This window comes from Anthonomus grandis, chromosome 3 (assembly GCF_022605725.1).
Source record: "Anthonomus grandis grandis chromosome 3, icAntGran1.3, whole genome shotgun sequence".
NCBI lineage: Eukaryota > Metazoa > Arthropoda > Insecta > Coleoptera > Curculionidae > Anthonomus > Anthonomus grandis.
The window spans coordinates 26167282-26181945 of NC_065548.1; the positions used below are offsets into that span (position 1 = coordinate 26167282).

At 30.1% G+C, this 14664-nt stretch overlaps 1 protein-coding gene across 1 annotated transcript in view; it reads left to right on the forward strand.

Moving 5' to 3' along the window:
• LOC126734678 (protein crumbs) overlaps nt 1-14664 on the forward strand; it is a 136230-nt gene that overhangs the window by 20357 nt on the left and 101209 nt on the right. The gene's annotated exons all lie outside the window — the stretch shown is intronic.

The following is a 14664-nucleotide window of genomic DNA, read 5'->3' on the forward strand; positions in this document are numbered from 1 at the left end:
ACATAACTTTATATTATTGATGTAAATAATTAACAAAAGCGGTCAAGATGCGATTGGGGAGAACCTCTCAGAACAAAAACCCAAAAGTGGAACAAACTCAAGCCCACTTATTTTCGAAGGAGCCTCTGTATCATAATATTATGACAAATCTTGTCAAAGGCCTTGATGAAATTTGTATATAAAATTTGCAAATAATTGAGAATAATCAATTCTAAATTCCTCTTTTGTAAAAAACCATACTCTTCTAAGATTATATAACCTATCACAACATTAAAAAGGTACGGATAGACAAGCTTTTCGAAAAGTTTAGAAAAGATGCAAAGGTTACTAATCGGCCTATAATTTTTAACATCGTATTTTTATATATTAGAGTAATAGCAGACACGTTCCAGATATCTAGAAAGGTAGTTTACAGCTAGATGACAGAGACTGCTTGAGTAATAAAGTAAGAGGTAAACATAGGGAGCTAAACCATTTTTTTGCAAAGGTAGTTATTTGCTCAGTTATTATCAACTGTTATTTTTGAAGGCGACTTATTCACATTTAAGCAATGTTTTTATTAGGTTTCTTTTTTGCTGATCTTTTTGGGACAAATACCCCTTAAAAAAAATACTAAAATAAATTCTAAATTTCAGCACCGCCTTCTGCTGCTACCTGCTCGAATTTCATTTCTCTTGGAATACTCACGTGACTTTTTATTTGAAACAAATTTTATTTTCGTTGTTGTTTAAATAATATAAATGGTAGTCATTATAAATGCACCTTTTTGGTTGTGATCGTAATTCTTTAAAAGTATTGTAGTTATTTGTATTTTTGATTTTTTATGTATCTTATTTTTTTTACGTTAAAGCTGTTATTTACACTTTTGGGAGGTATACCCTATTTTGTATAACTGTATTTATTATATTGTGAAATAAATTAACGTTATCATTTACATTAATGCAGTTAAGAATAGAAGGCCAGTAAAATAAAAATAATTCATTATTAATGTTTTCGTAGCTTGCTTGTTTAAAATTCCTAAATTATTCAATTTTGCGTCCCTACAAATAATAAAGTCCCTACAAATTAGTACTGGATGGTTCTTCACTTTATCCAGATTTAAACATAATGATGGTAAACAGCAGGTACAAATACCATCTTCATTGTTGGGAAGATAAATGCAGCATCAATAAATTTTTCCAACAGTCAGAACATCTTCGACATCACTATTGAAGTCATCTAGTGGTAATGGGTTACATTTGTTTTTTACTGCTACATAGACATTACCACCGTCCTTCTTTGAACAAGTAGTGATCCTATAACGTCTAAAGATGGAGTGCCTTTAACGCAAATTGCAATAATCTCATGATCCAATATACTATTATTTAACCATAATGCTGTGATAAAACTAACATCATAAGAACTATTATCAGAGGACAGTATTAAGCTCCTTCGTTTTAGTACCACAACCTTGAGTATTTTGTACATTAAGTAATATGGACCTAGCTATTTTTAGTTAAAAGGCTCATTGCAATTCACATATATTTATGTTTATGTAAGTTGGATTGATCACAGGTTTTTAAGGTTGTCTTCATGTTAAATTTTAATGGCCCCGGAGGAGGATGATTTTTTTATGTATATTGAACCATTGTATGTATAACTTCAATCCTCTTTTGTCTTCTTGCATTACGAGCATAAGCTTTTGGTGCTTTATTATATCTCATTTTGAAGGTCTTAATAAGAGGTTGCTAAACCGAGAATAAAGGCGCTCTATTTAATATTGTGTTCTAAATTTTAATCACATTATATTTATTATTATTCACATTGAAATTGATGCCTGATTATAATTATTTGAAAAGTTTTTTTTTTATAAGTTGGGTGTTATTTGAGAAATATTTAAAAAAAGATATTGCACATAAACGTCGAATATCATTTTAATATAATTCAAAATTTATTAAACATTGATTAGAAATTCAATTCGCGTGCTTCAAAAAACATATATTACATCATGCGCATTTCACGCATTTGAATTAACATTATAGAAACAGGTTTGTAAAATAATATTTAAACCCGGTAGCGAATTTTCCTTTTATTTTACATTGTAATTGAAATAATACCTATTGTCTGTAAATAGTAAAAAATGCCAATTAAAGTTTTGAATAATTGCCGAGAAAATTTCAATTGTCCATAGAAGCATTGATATAAACCATTACTTGCCAAATCCTATTAATTTTAGGTTTGCCTTTTATTCATTTATTTATTAAATTTGGGCGTGACATCTCAGCTTTTTTTGCTTATTATTTTGTCTTCGAAACCAACAAAAACTTTTTTTTTTAAATCTCGTCTGGAAATTGAATATCGTTTTATCTTCTGGAAATTATGTTTTTCTGATGTGGTTTGCAGCATTAAAAAACAATCATCATTTTATTAGCTTTATAATAAGTTAGACAAAGTTGAGGAGTTCAGGATGAAAATTAAAGGTAAAATATAATTATTATGATTCAATTAATTTCTCATCTTATAGCTACATCATTAGGCAAAATATAAACTAAAAAAGTATTTTTTTATTAAAAAATTGAAACAGGCTCTTCACAAGCAATTCAAATAATATTGTTAAATTTTTTTCCAAAATTTTGATCCTTGGCTTTGATATTCAATTTTTATCAAATTAAATAATTATAAATATTAATTATAATACGCAAATTAGAAATGACCCTAGGCTTTTAGTTTTAAAATTCATTATTGTTTCAATACAGCGTTGCCTATTATACCAAAAAATACTAGCAACTTTGTTATTTTAATTGGAATACCCTGTATATTATTTTATTTTCCGATCCGCTATCACTTTATGATTGTTTTTATATAAGTTGTTCCTATACCTATCTTTAGTGGTTTTCGAGAAATTAATTATTTTCTTTATTTTTTGACCAAAACATAGCTCTGAATAAATTTTTATTACTACGGCACTGAAACGAGCAGAAAATTGAAATTATAAACGTAATTTAGGGAAATATTGTATATTAGTTTTCACTATAAAAATTTGTTCTGCGTTATACAGGGTTGCTCAAAATTAGTGATTTTACCGCTAGATACCAAAATTGTGATATGTGCATTTTTTAAATGGAACACACTGTATATTATAACATTTAAAAAGGAATTTGAAATCTCTTTCTTCTAACGAGGTATCATGTTCCTATATCTAAGAAAAATATGTTGACATATTTGCCTTAGGTATGGCCATGAAATATCATGACGCAACAATGCTCTGCTATTGATGTTTGACAGTTACATTTAGTTGATTAATCGTAAATATGCTTGGGTGTTTTTTTTAAATAGTGACCTAAAAATTCATTAAAATGGAAAGAAATAGTAATTCAAATGATGTTTTGATGAATCTATTTATTATTCATGGGCAATGTGACAAAACTGTAGCAAGAACATGCAGAAAGTTCAACGAAATGTACCCTAATTTACAAAAAACGGTTAAAAGAAAATTTGTGCGAATACAAAATAACTTTATACAATTTGGTTCACAACTTAAAAATGATACAAGTTTACCCTAGCCTGTACCGTCTAATGTACTTTCACGCATATCCACAAGCTTCCATCCGATGTGCAGGAGATGATTTAGGCCTAACTTATTATTCTGTGCAAAAAATTCTAGACGACAACAAAATGCATCCCTTTAAATTTTGAAAAGTACATCAGCCGAAACTGGATGATTACCAATGTCGTGTTCGATATTGTGAGACACTTCTAACACGCACTCAAGAGGATCCAAACTTTCTAAAAAAAATAATATGGACAGATGAAGCAAAGTTTTCTAGAGAAGGTATTTTTAATAGAAGAAATTAACATTTTTGGGCTAATCAAAATCCACATGCGGTTAGGGAAATGGGATTTCAAGAAAAAATTAGTTTTAATGTTTTTTGTTTACTAAAAGATAATCAAATAGCTTTTTTCATTTACGAAGGGTCATTAAACTCTCATAAATACCTTCAGATTTTGCGCTCAGTGGTAGAAGATTTTCTGGAAAATTTAACGGTTGAAGATTATCGCATTTGCTGTTTCCAATTGGATGGGGCACCCGCTCATTGCACTGAGGAGGTGACACGTGAGTTATTTGAGAAATTCGATGACCGCTGGTTTAGGCTTTTGGGACCAGGGGATTGGCATGCAAGATCGCCTGATCTTACACCACATGATTTTTACCTTTGGGGTAATTTGAAGCAAATAGTATACAAGACACCGGTAAACAGTAAACAGGAACTAGGTCAACGACTTATCAATTGCATTGGTCAACAAGATCCTTCTGAAATACAAGCAGCAACAACATATGTTGTACAACACAGGCTTTTGAAGTGCTTAGAAGTCATGGGCAATGATTTTGAAAATTTATTGTAAATTACTTATAATCTTAGGATAACTAAATCATTCTTAAGTTATGAAACAAATTGTATAAAGTTATTTTGTATTCACACAAATTTTTGTAAATTAGGGTACATTTCGTTGAACTTTCGGCATGTTCTTGCTACAATTTTGTCACCTTGTCCATGAATAATAAATAGATTCATCAAAACTTCATTTTAAAAATTAAAATCTTTTTCCATTTTAATTAATTCTATTTTAAAGAAACACCCACGTGTATTACTATGGGTATGTACCGTTTTCAACTGTCAGTACAGGATTGTACTGTGCTGATTTTACTGTAATTTGTCGTTCCGATTTTATACAGCGTGCTGTTTTGCTCCCAAAAAGAAACAGTTTTCAGCACTGTTTTCACAACTACAACATAACCTATAAAACCAAATTACCTGTTTTGGTTTTGTTTTCCGGTACGGTGTTTTGATTGATTAAAACCAGACCACATTTTTTAATAAAATAAATATGACTGAAAAAAGCAAGATGGTAAGAATAATAGACGCAGAAAATAATTTTGAATACCACATTGAAGTTACACCGGAAGAATACGAAAGAGCCCAAATAGGTTAGTGCGTTGTATGACAGCTTTTTAAGTAGTAAATTTTCAACAAATTATGTTTTGAACTTGGAAAATAATTCCCACAACGTAAACAAGAAGATTCAAGAAATCAACATCAACAACACATCTGACAGTTTTGACATTCCCCCACTATTTTACTGTACCCACAGTAGCTTTTATCCCCAGTCAATCCAGTAAAGATTAATGACGTCACTGACGCATTTATGACGTGATTCAGTACTGAATCAGTAAACTGAAACAAATATCGGAACGACGTCCAGTAAATTCAGTACTGACAGTTGATAACGGTACATACCCTATTATTGATCAACCAAATGTGTCAAACGTCAACTGTCAAACGTCAATAGCATAGCATTACCTTACCATTTTGCCTTAAGCATGACCTTTCATGACAGTTGATAACGGTACATACCCTATTATTGATCAACCAAATGTGTCAAACGTCAACTGTCAAACGTCAATAGCATAGCATTACCTTACCATTTTGCCTTAAGCATGACCTTTCATGGCCGCGTAAGGCAAATATGTCAAAATATTCCTATTTTTACAGAAACTTGCTTTTATTTCAGAGTTGCTGATGCTTCAGCAAGTCTGAAATGCTTTCTGATGTTTTTAATTTTGACCAACCCTGTATAATGTAGAACAAATATTTATAGTGAAGACTAATGTACAATACTTCCGTAAATTACGCTCATAATTTAAATTTTCTGCGCGTTGCAGTGCCGTAGTAATAAAAATTTAGTTGGAGCTATGTTTTGGTCAAAAAATAATTAATTTCTCGAAAAGCACTAAAAATAGATATAGGAACACCTTATACAAACACAATCATAAAGCGATAGCGGATCAGAAAGTAAAATAATATACAGGGTATTCCATTTAAAATAACAAAGTTACTATTTTTTGGTATTAGCGGCAACGCTGCATCGTTAAAAATATTTTTAATCGTCAGATCACTAGCTAAAACCGGTGATGCCAAATTTTCAAAAAAAAATCTATTTTCCGTTCTCTGTAAACGTCTAAGGTACCATGAACCATAAATCACCATGTATATATAGTCTCTCAAGTTTTTAACCAAAATATTCTTCTCCTATTAGTTTTTTGCTCACAAATTTTGTTTGGATTTTAATTTGTAGATTTCGGATTTCTTATAATATAATAATAATAGTAATAAATGCTTTTTATTTGCAAATATATGATACATAAAATTAATAAAAGTAAAATAGAAAACGATACATGCAAATAAGGCCGACAAATTCTGATTTTTTGCAGTTCAGATTATGGTCTGCAACACCTTCAAAAAAAATATTTCTATTAAAGGATAATTGAGATTATGTTTTCGAATAATATTTAAAACATAATGTATACACATAATATATTATTAAAAATTATTTTAAAACAAAACATGCAAGGTCCACACACAAAGAGCAAAAGAAGTAGATACATAAAATATAACTACACCTTAATTAAATATTCTATTAAAATGGATAATAATATTCTTTACAAAAAAAATATCTTAATTTCACTGCTGGCTTATTAGAATTAATAATAATAATAAATCGTCTTTTATTAAACACCACAAAATAGATATTTTTATAAAATAAAACTATACATATACTTACTGTATACAACAAGAATCTCTTTGCCATATGTGCAGGCAGTGGCGAATTCTAGTTGCAGTAGATATTCTATTAAAAAAAAAATGGCGTCATTCTTTTACGAAAACTATCACTCCATAACATTAGAAGACTTGGACCTCAAGAATTAATTTGAGAAGCAACATTATGTGAAAAAAACCGTTTCAATATTTCAGTTCGATGTGTAGGTATATAATCATAGCTTTTCCTCAAATTTAAATGGAATGTTATTCTGCATATTAAGCCATCTTAGCGCTGAGAGCTTATTTCACCCTACGAATTCCTAAGATAAGACTTATACAAGAGTTTTGGATTCTTTGTAATCTGTTTATCATTACAATCCAAACACCAACCATAAACTGTATATCATAATAATTATACTGTGAAAGCATTAAGGTCTCGCACAATAGTCTTTTAACATTTTGGTGTAGCTGTAGACAATGCCTCAAATTTTTGAGCAAAATACGCTTTCTTAAGAATATCAGACACGTGGAACATGAAACGCAGCCAGATTTTATTATATTTTTATCATAAGGCCGAGATTTTCTCTTTTTCACTTCGTATAAGATCTCTACGTCCGTCTCTATTCTTCTCAGAACCTATTGTATGTTAAGACACAAGTTGTAAATTTTCTTATATTGAGTATTTATTCAGATTTCTTGCTCTAACAAATAACCAAAACCGCTATAGGCTTACTTAAACTATCCGACCCAAAGAATGAATCATAATATGTATGATACCCGTACACGATACGGTCTGAAACACAAAGGCAAGAAAGAAAGTCTGTTGGTCTTCCAAGGAAGTAAGTGATTCGGTTGAGTTATAAAGGATGTACGCGAATTGTTTGTTTGTTACATATCATCGTGGGAATGTTAACCCCAAACGTTGTCCCAGGTCAAAAAAACTACTTTAGGGCTTCTTCATTAAAAAAAAGTATGTTTCATCTAATTTAGTAAATTGTTAAACATTCATTTTACCGTTTCTTAAAAACGTTAAACAAAGAATTTCCACCAAACTAGTTTAGTACGCGGATTATGTAATTAAAACTTAACGGTCTCAAATCTGGTGGACGAGCTGTCCTCATAAAAACGGCGATAGGTTCTATATATATACTATTAAGTTTAATTAATATTAATTTCTAATAAGAGGCTCCGAGACTGTGTCACTAGTTAAAGCCACATCTGACCTTAACTTTCTAAGATTTACCGCTTAACTTTATAGATTAAGAGTTGTCGCAAAATAGATTAGGATTGGCGTTTTAGCCTTGTTAAAAGTGTAAAATATTTGCTATTATATGTTTAATTAGTAAAGTTATTTATTACAATAATAGTTATAATTCATTACTAGTTAATAGATCTATGGTTGGTTTTGCGTGTGAAAATAACCGTATTTCTGATGGTACCTGTCTATGAATATTGCAATGATTTCCTTGACAGGTGTCAGTAAAATGGCATACCAAGGTATTTTTCGACCTGACCAATCTGCGTTTTAGCCATTATGTTTGGTTGACATCATATGGTAGAGGTAGAAAATGTTATGTAAAAAAAAAATTTTTTTCTTAGATCGCCGTCTCTGTCTGATGATGTATCATAAAGATTGGTAATAAAATAATGTTTTTTTCTACATAATTAGGTAAACCATGTGAGAAAAACACAATTTTTAGAATATATAGTCAGTAATTTAGAAATTACATGATGATATGAAAAGAAACTAAAAAGGTCTAATATTTATTCTGATGTGGGTACTACTTTAGATGCCCATGCAGAAAAAAGTTGGATTTATTCTAGAGTGGGAAACAATGCACATAAAATTGCTTCTTTATGACATGATTCCACTACTCCGCTAACAGTATGATCCAAATTTAATATTTAATCTGTTACAATACAAGATGAACCAGTTTGAGACTGATTTTGCAATGTAATAGTTATACTGCCGTAGGGTTGCCACGAGACGAGACGAGACGAGATTAAGAATTGTCTCGTCTCGTCTCGAAAGTTCGAGACAAATATTTTTCGAGACGAGACGAGACAAGCTTATGTCTCGTCGAGACAAGACCTTGTCTCGTCTCGTCTCGTCTGGTCTCGTTTTGTCTCGAAAAGTTCTGATACCTATGTAAAAGTCCAGGATAAAACTTAAAAATTTAATAGACCCCTATAAACAATAAACATATTATAGGTAGTTAAGTATGAAAGTTAAAAAAAATCATATTCGATTTTTAAATTAATTGGGTAGGTAGGCATGTTGGGAAAGATTTTTTTAAGATTTAATAATAAAATATTTATATGAGCACCCCATTCAAGTTTATACTTACATCTTACTTGTCATATTATATTGTTTTTTAAATGTATTTATTTGTTGTTGCTGTTTATAAAATATATTTATTTAACGTAAACTTAATTTGTTCTCGTATTTTTAATATTTAAGTTTCAGAATTTATATTATTTCTTTATGAAGAGTGCAATGTAATAACTATAATGTACCTATTAAAATATTAAACATAAATTTGTGTATTTGTTTGGCTCTATATTTTTTTATTCTAAAATTTATAATTTATTATATTTACTTTATTCCATAATTAAGTAAGTAATTTATTATAAAGGGTATACACAGTCTTTGAAGCATGGCTTAGAAGGTTATATAGGAATACTTACTTTAGAACAAAAATGCCAATAATCGTATTGAACATATTACCTGTAGACGTCGACATTTTTCATAGACTTTTTTAACAGATGACAAAGTATCATTCGATTTTGTTTCTTCGAGACGAAAGATAAAAAACATATCATGTATGTGAATATATTATTAAATAGGAGCCTCTTTAAATAATAATTATAAAGCAAATTGCAAAATGTGGCAAAACCAAAACTCTAGGGACAAATCGATACGTTATGAATGCAGTTAAAGTCCAGTGCAACGATATATTAGAATAGTCACCCGTCAAAACACCAGCATTTTACTTCTCAAACAATGTAAATAGAAGCTGGATGACATTGTTTGGCAGGTGGAATGCTGGTGTTTTGACGGGTGACCATTCTAATATATCGTTGCACTGGACTTTACCATTTTTCGGAGGGTTTCGATATAGTTTTGTAACAGTGACGCAACTGTTCCGTCCGGTGAATGCAGGTAATATTCTTAAATTTTTGGTAAATTCAAAAAATATAATAAAATATGGTGTTTGTTTAAAATAAGAAAGCCCACCGTTTTATGACACACCTTGTATAAAAACGTTAGGTTGAAAAAAAAATGCGCAGCTAAAATAAAAACAGACGTGACTGGTCCAAGAGATTTAAATAAACATACCCCTAAATTCTAAGGATATTTTTTCCAATCTACACACCACCAACATTTGTTACACAAATCGTAAGCCCATTAGTATAATAATGGGGAAATAAAAAAAATAATTAAAACCTATTCCGTGATTTTAATGACAATTTTACCAATTATTACTAGAAGCATTTTACATATATCGAGACGTCTCGTCTCGTCTCGTCTCGCCTTGTCTCGAACATTTTTATCTCGTCTCGTCTCGTCTCGAAATTCGAGACAAAATACTTTCGAGACGAGATAAAATGGCTTCGAGACGAGACGAGACGAGACGAGACATCTCGTGTCTCGTATCTCGCGGCATCCCTATACTGCCGTTAGAGCTACATTGTTAAATATGCTAGATCATTTGGAGTATACTATGATACACTATGCACACTATCATAAAATATTATGTAAATGCATCACTATTCAAATACTCAACTTTATTTTATATAAAGATGTAATTGAATTCATTATAAAATGTAATAAATTACCTGTGATAATTTAAACCAGGTCAGGGAACTTTTGAGAAAATTGATCCTAGTGAGTTGCTTCGAAAGTAAGCGAGATACAGAAAAATGTTGAGACCAAAGTTGTTCAGGACAGAGGGAGAAATGGATTTGTGGAGATCATTTTGACCTTGAGGTCGTTTTTCAAGATTAATTTAATGTCAGAGTAATATCTTTAAATGGGAACTCCTATTTTTTTGTAGCGGATTCGAAAAGAACGGGAAATTTCACGATTAAAATGAATGATACTTCAGACTTTGTCATCGTAACCTTGGAAAGGTCCACTCAAGGTCAAATGTGAAAAAGCTGTTTATTTATGTTTCTGTTTTAATTAAACATTTTAAAAATAATATTTTTAACCATGTCGACCTTAAGGTCAATTATCAAGGTTATTTTTAGGCTCGAGTGATTTCATTAATTTGGAAAAAACGATGCTCGAAAATGCCTCTATTTGTCGTCGCTGAAAAACCACATTCTTCAAATAACCTCACAAATAACAATCTGGAGTAGTAATATCAGGTGAGTTCGAGGGACACTTAACCGATCCTTTTGGTCCAATTTACAAAGCGTGATTGTCGTACAATACACGTAAAATTTCCCGCTCTTTTCTCGAACCCGCTACAAAAAAAACGGGTTCCCATTTAAAAAAATTACTCTGACCTGTCATTCAACTTGAAAAACGACCGCAAAGTCACAATGATCTCCACAGGTACATGTCCCTCTCTATCCTGAACAACTTTGGTCTTTAACATTTTTCTGTATGTCACTTGCTTTCAGAGCAATTTGGGTGCACATATTAAAATGGCCCCTTGTAGTTGTCTCTGTTTTTTAATTTATCTTTTATTTTGCTTAATATATTCTTTGATAACTTCTTTACAATTTAGACTATCCTTTATACTTACGTGTTATATACAAGATTTATTATTTATTTAGACTTAAGTTTTCTATACAGTTTTAGCCATAATTTTTGTTTTTATTTATTTATGTTAGTCTTCTGCTTTTTATGGTATACATATTATTCTTTTGTTTTTGTTTTTTTTGTTAAATATTTTCTTTTGAATATCAAAATTGCCATTTATTAATTTCTTACTTAATAGTAACTTGTGTATAGCTATTATGCTAAATAAATGTATTTATTTTATTATCAAGAATACAAAAATTATATTTTTTTTGGTAATTGGATAAGCTACGCCAAAAATACACAAATGCCAAACGATACAAGCAGTAATTTAGATATGAAACGGTGCAAAAGGTATCATATAGAATGGTAATACCAAAGAATTGTTTTTTTTAGTATGCAAGATCTGTTAATCGATAGTTAACTAATAGTAAATAATAAAATAATAATAAGCATCACATTACTTGCTTTTTAATGTGATGCTTATTATTATACAGGTGGTGACTTTAATTGAAATAAATTCGCTAGCGCTCTTAAAAAAAATAATTATGTACATGTACATGATTATCTTCAAGTGAATGAAATAATTCAAATTTTTGTTCAATAAAAAAAACGCACAGATAAAAATAGCAAGGTTTTTGTGACTTAAATCGACTTAAAGAATTGGTAGATATTATTAGAAAAGCGTTCTTTGGTAAAGTAAGTACCCAGTATTTATACGTGAGTATTTTTTTACGGCAAAATGCCGTACTTAACAGAAAGTTTATAAATCGAATTTTAATTATTAATAAACTTTTTATTTAAATGAAATTATGCTTTTATATAATAAATCCAGCAACTTTGCAAGCCGGTTCAATCAACTCATATTTTTGTGGCGTGAACGCATAGCATTCCAACCGAGAATTGCCTTTTTTAGTAAACTATTTTTTGAGTCGTACGTATTTTCTCTTGTTTTTGGTTGTTGCTTGTTTTCTTGGATTTGGAAACCGGATGTGAAGTCAAAATTCAATTTCGAGAAACTCATCCTGATTTGTCCCCATTGTAAATGAAAAGTACAAGTACTAAAATGAAGGACCAATGCCGAACTCATGGACATGTAAGAAGTATCCCTAGGTAAAAACAACCATCGTTAAACGAGGATACCAAACTGGATCCTCTACAGAGTTATAAAGAATCATCTATCAGTTATCGCACCGGCAAGACAAATAGCTCGGGATTAGGATGTATGTCACAAAATAGTTTTAAACATGTTAAAGTCAGCGGGAAAAAGTGCCCTTAAAAAGAAACCAGTCCAGCAGCTGCTAGAGGACGATCCTGATCGTAGATTAAATTTTTTCGAAACCATGATTAATTTGATTGATAATGGTCAAATACTTTTAGATTAGGTGTTATTTTCAGATGAAGCCACTTACTAATAATGGAGAGTTACGTAGGTAAAATCGTATCATGTAATCTTTGCAAATATCTATCACATAGCTTTTCATTAGCTTTTCAACAAATTGCCACAAGTGGCATCGTCCAATGTAAAAACAAAAGTAAGTAGGGTTCGGTTTCAACCTTTTGGACGGGTTAAAAACATTTTAATACATTTTTAAAGGTCACAAAAAGTATTATTAGGTGTATTTTTGCGTTTTTCTCAAGAGCTGTAGCGGACTTATTCCAGTCCCCACCCTGTATCTATTATCATATTTAGTTTTATTTAGATGGTCGATTTAGGGTCTGATATTGAATACTTCTTAGATAGGAAACTTGCATAAGAGTCAATAGTCGAAAAATGAACGTCGATTGAATGTCGTGGAGTAGTACTAACTGAAAGTGAAAATGATTTTGTAACGGCATAATGGCGGGTAATTTAAAATTTGATTATGGCGCCAAATTTGAATTTCGCTCTACTATATTGTGCTTTTCAAATGTGTCAAAATCAATTCAAATGGTCTTTCGGAAATATAGAAGGCGGGAAAAAGAGTTCATTTGGGACTCTTTTATCTCCCAATATTAAATAAATTTCTCCATTTATCACTTTTTCTATTTGCGTACTATAATTTCTGAAATACATAGGTCTGGGGTTTCATAAATTAAACAAGAAATATTTATAAAATATTTTACTATATTATAAAAAGAGATTATAGCAAAAAATTAACAAGTTATACAATAAAAATTAACAGTTATACACACTTCTTAAAGCATTAAATAAAAAAATCGCCCAAATTTCATAATGTATAAAGTTAATTTAATTAAGATACTTGATTGTATGAAGAACAAACTTTGTAAAGTAGAGTTTATTCAGGGTGTTACAAAAGTCATGGTAAATGTATAAAGGTCAATAAAAATTTAATAAAACAACCAAGTATCACATACTCAATTTATCAGGAATGTAAATATTATAAATTAAATAAGTATCAACAAATTAGCAATGAAAGAGCCAATAAGTAAAAATGTTTAAAGTAAAATGTAAGCACGGTATTACAAAAGGATATAGTAAATGTACAATAGTAAATAAAACTTTAATACCCTTTCTAAACTTTAATTACCCCTTAAATAACTATTAGCAAGTTAGCAATGAAAGAGGCCACAAGTAAAAATTATAGCAGCAGAAAACAAAGATAAAATATTCCCAAAATGTATTAATTATAATATTATAAAAAGAGATTATAGAAAAAAAATCATAATTTATACAATCAAAATTATATGCACTTGTTAAAACATGTAATAAAATATAAAAAATTCTCCAAATTCCAACACATATAAACTTAAACTTAATTTATTCAGGAACTTCGTGGTATAAAGTGCAAATTTTGCAAAATTTTGTGTGGTGTGATAGTAAATGCATAAAGGGAATAAAAACTTAATAAAATCGCCAATGAATTGCGGCACTCAATTCACTAGTATTGTTCCATTGTAAATATTGTAAATTAAATAACTCTCAAGAAATTATCAATGAAAAATACAATAAATAAATATGTTAAAAGTAAAATTTACAAGAGTTACCATTTTTCCACTTGCGTTTGAAAATTTCATAGGCTTTATTTCATTGAAACTGATCTACTTTCAGATTTGAGATGTCAAAAAGTCTATATAGAAATAAGATGAGTTCTGCTCTGTATTGAGCTGCACTCGGTAATTTATTTTGATCTTTAATGTCTAGAAATAGAAAGCATATTTTGAAGTATTAATTTTTAAAATCATGGAGAAAAATCTTAACCCATTTTACTATATTGTCCATGTACGATCCTATAAAGACCTAGGTGCAGTTTTTAACCTTAATTTTATTTATTTTTGAAGGTATTACACAACAATCCGTTACTTTGGTGCATAATTTGCTGTCAGCTCCCG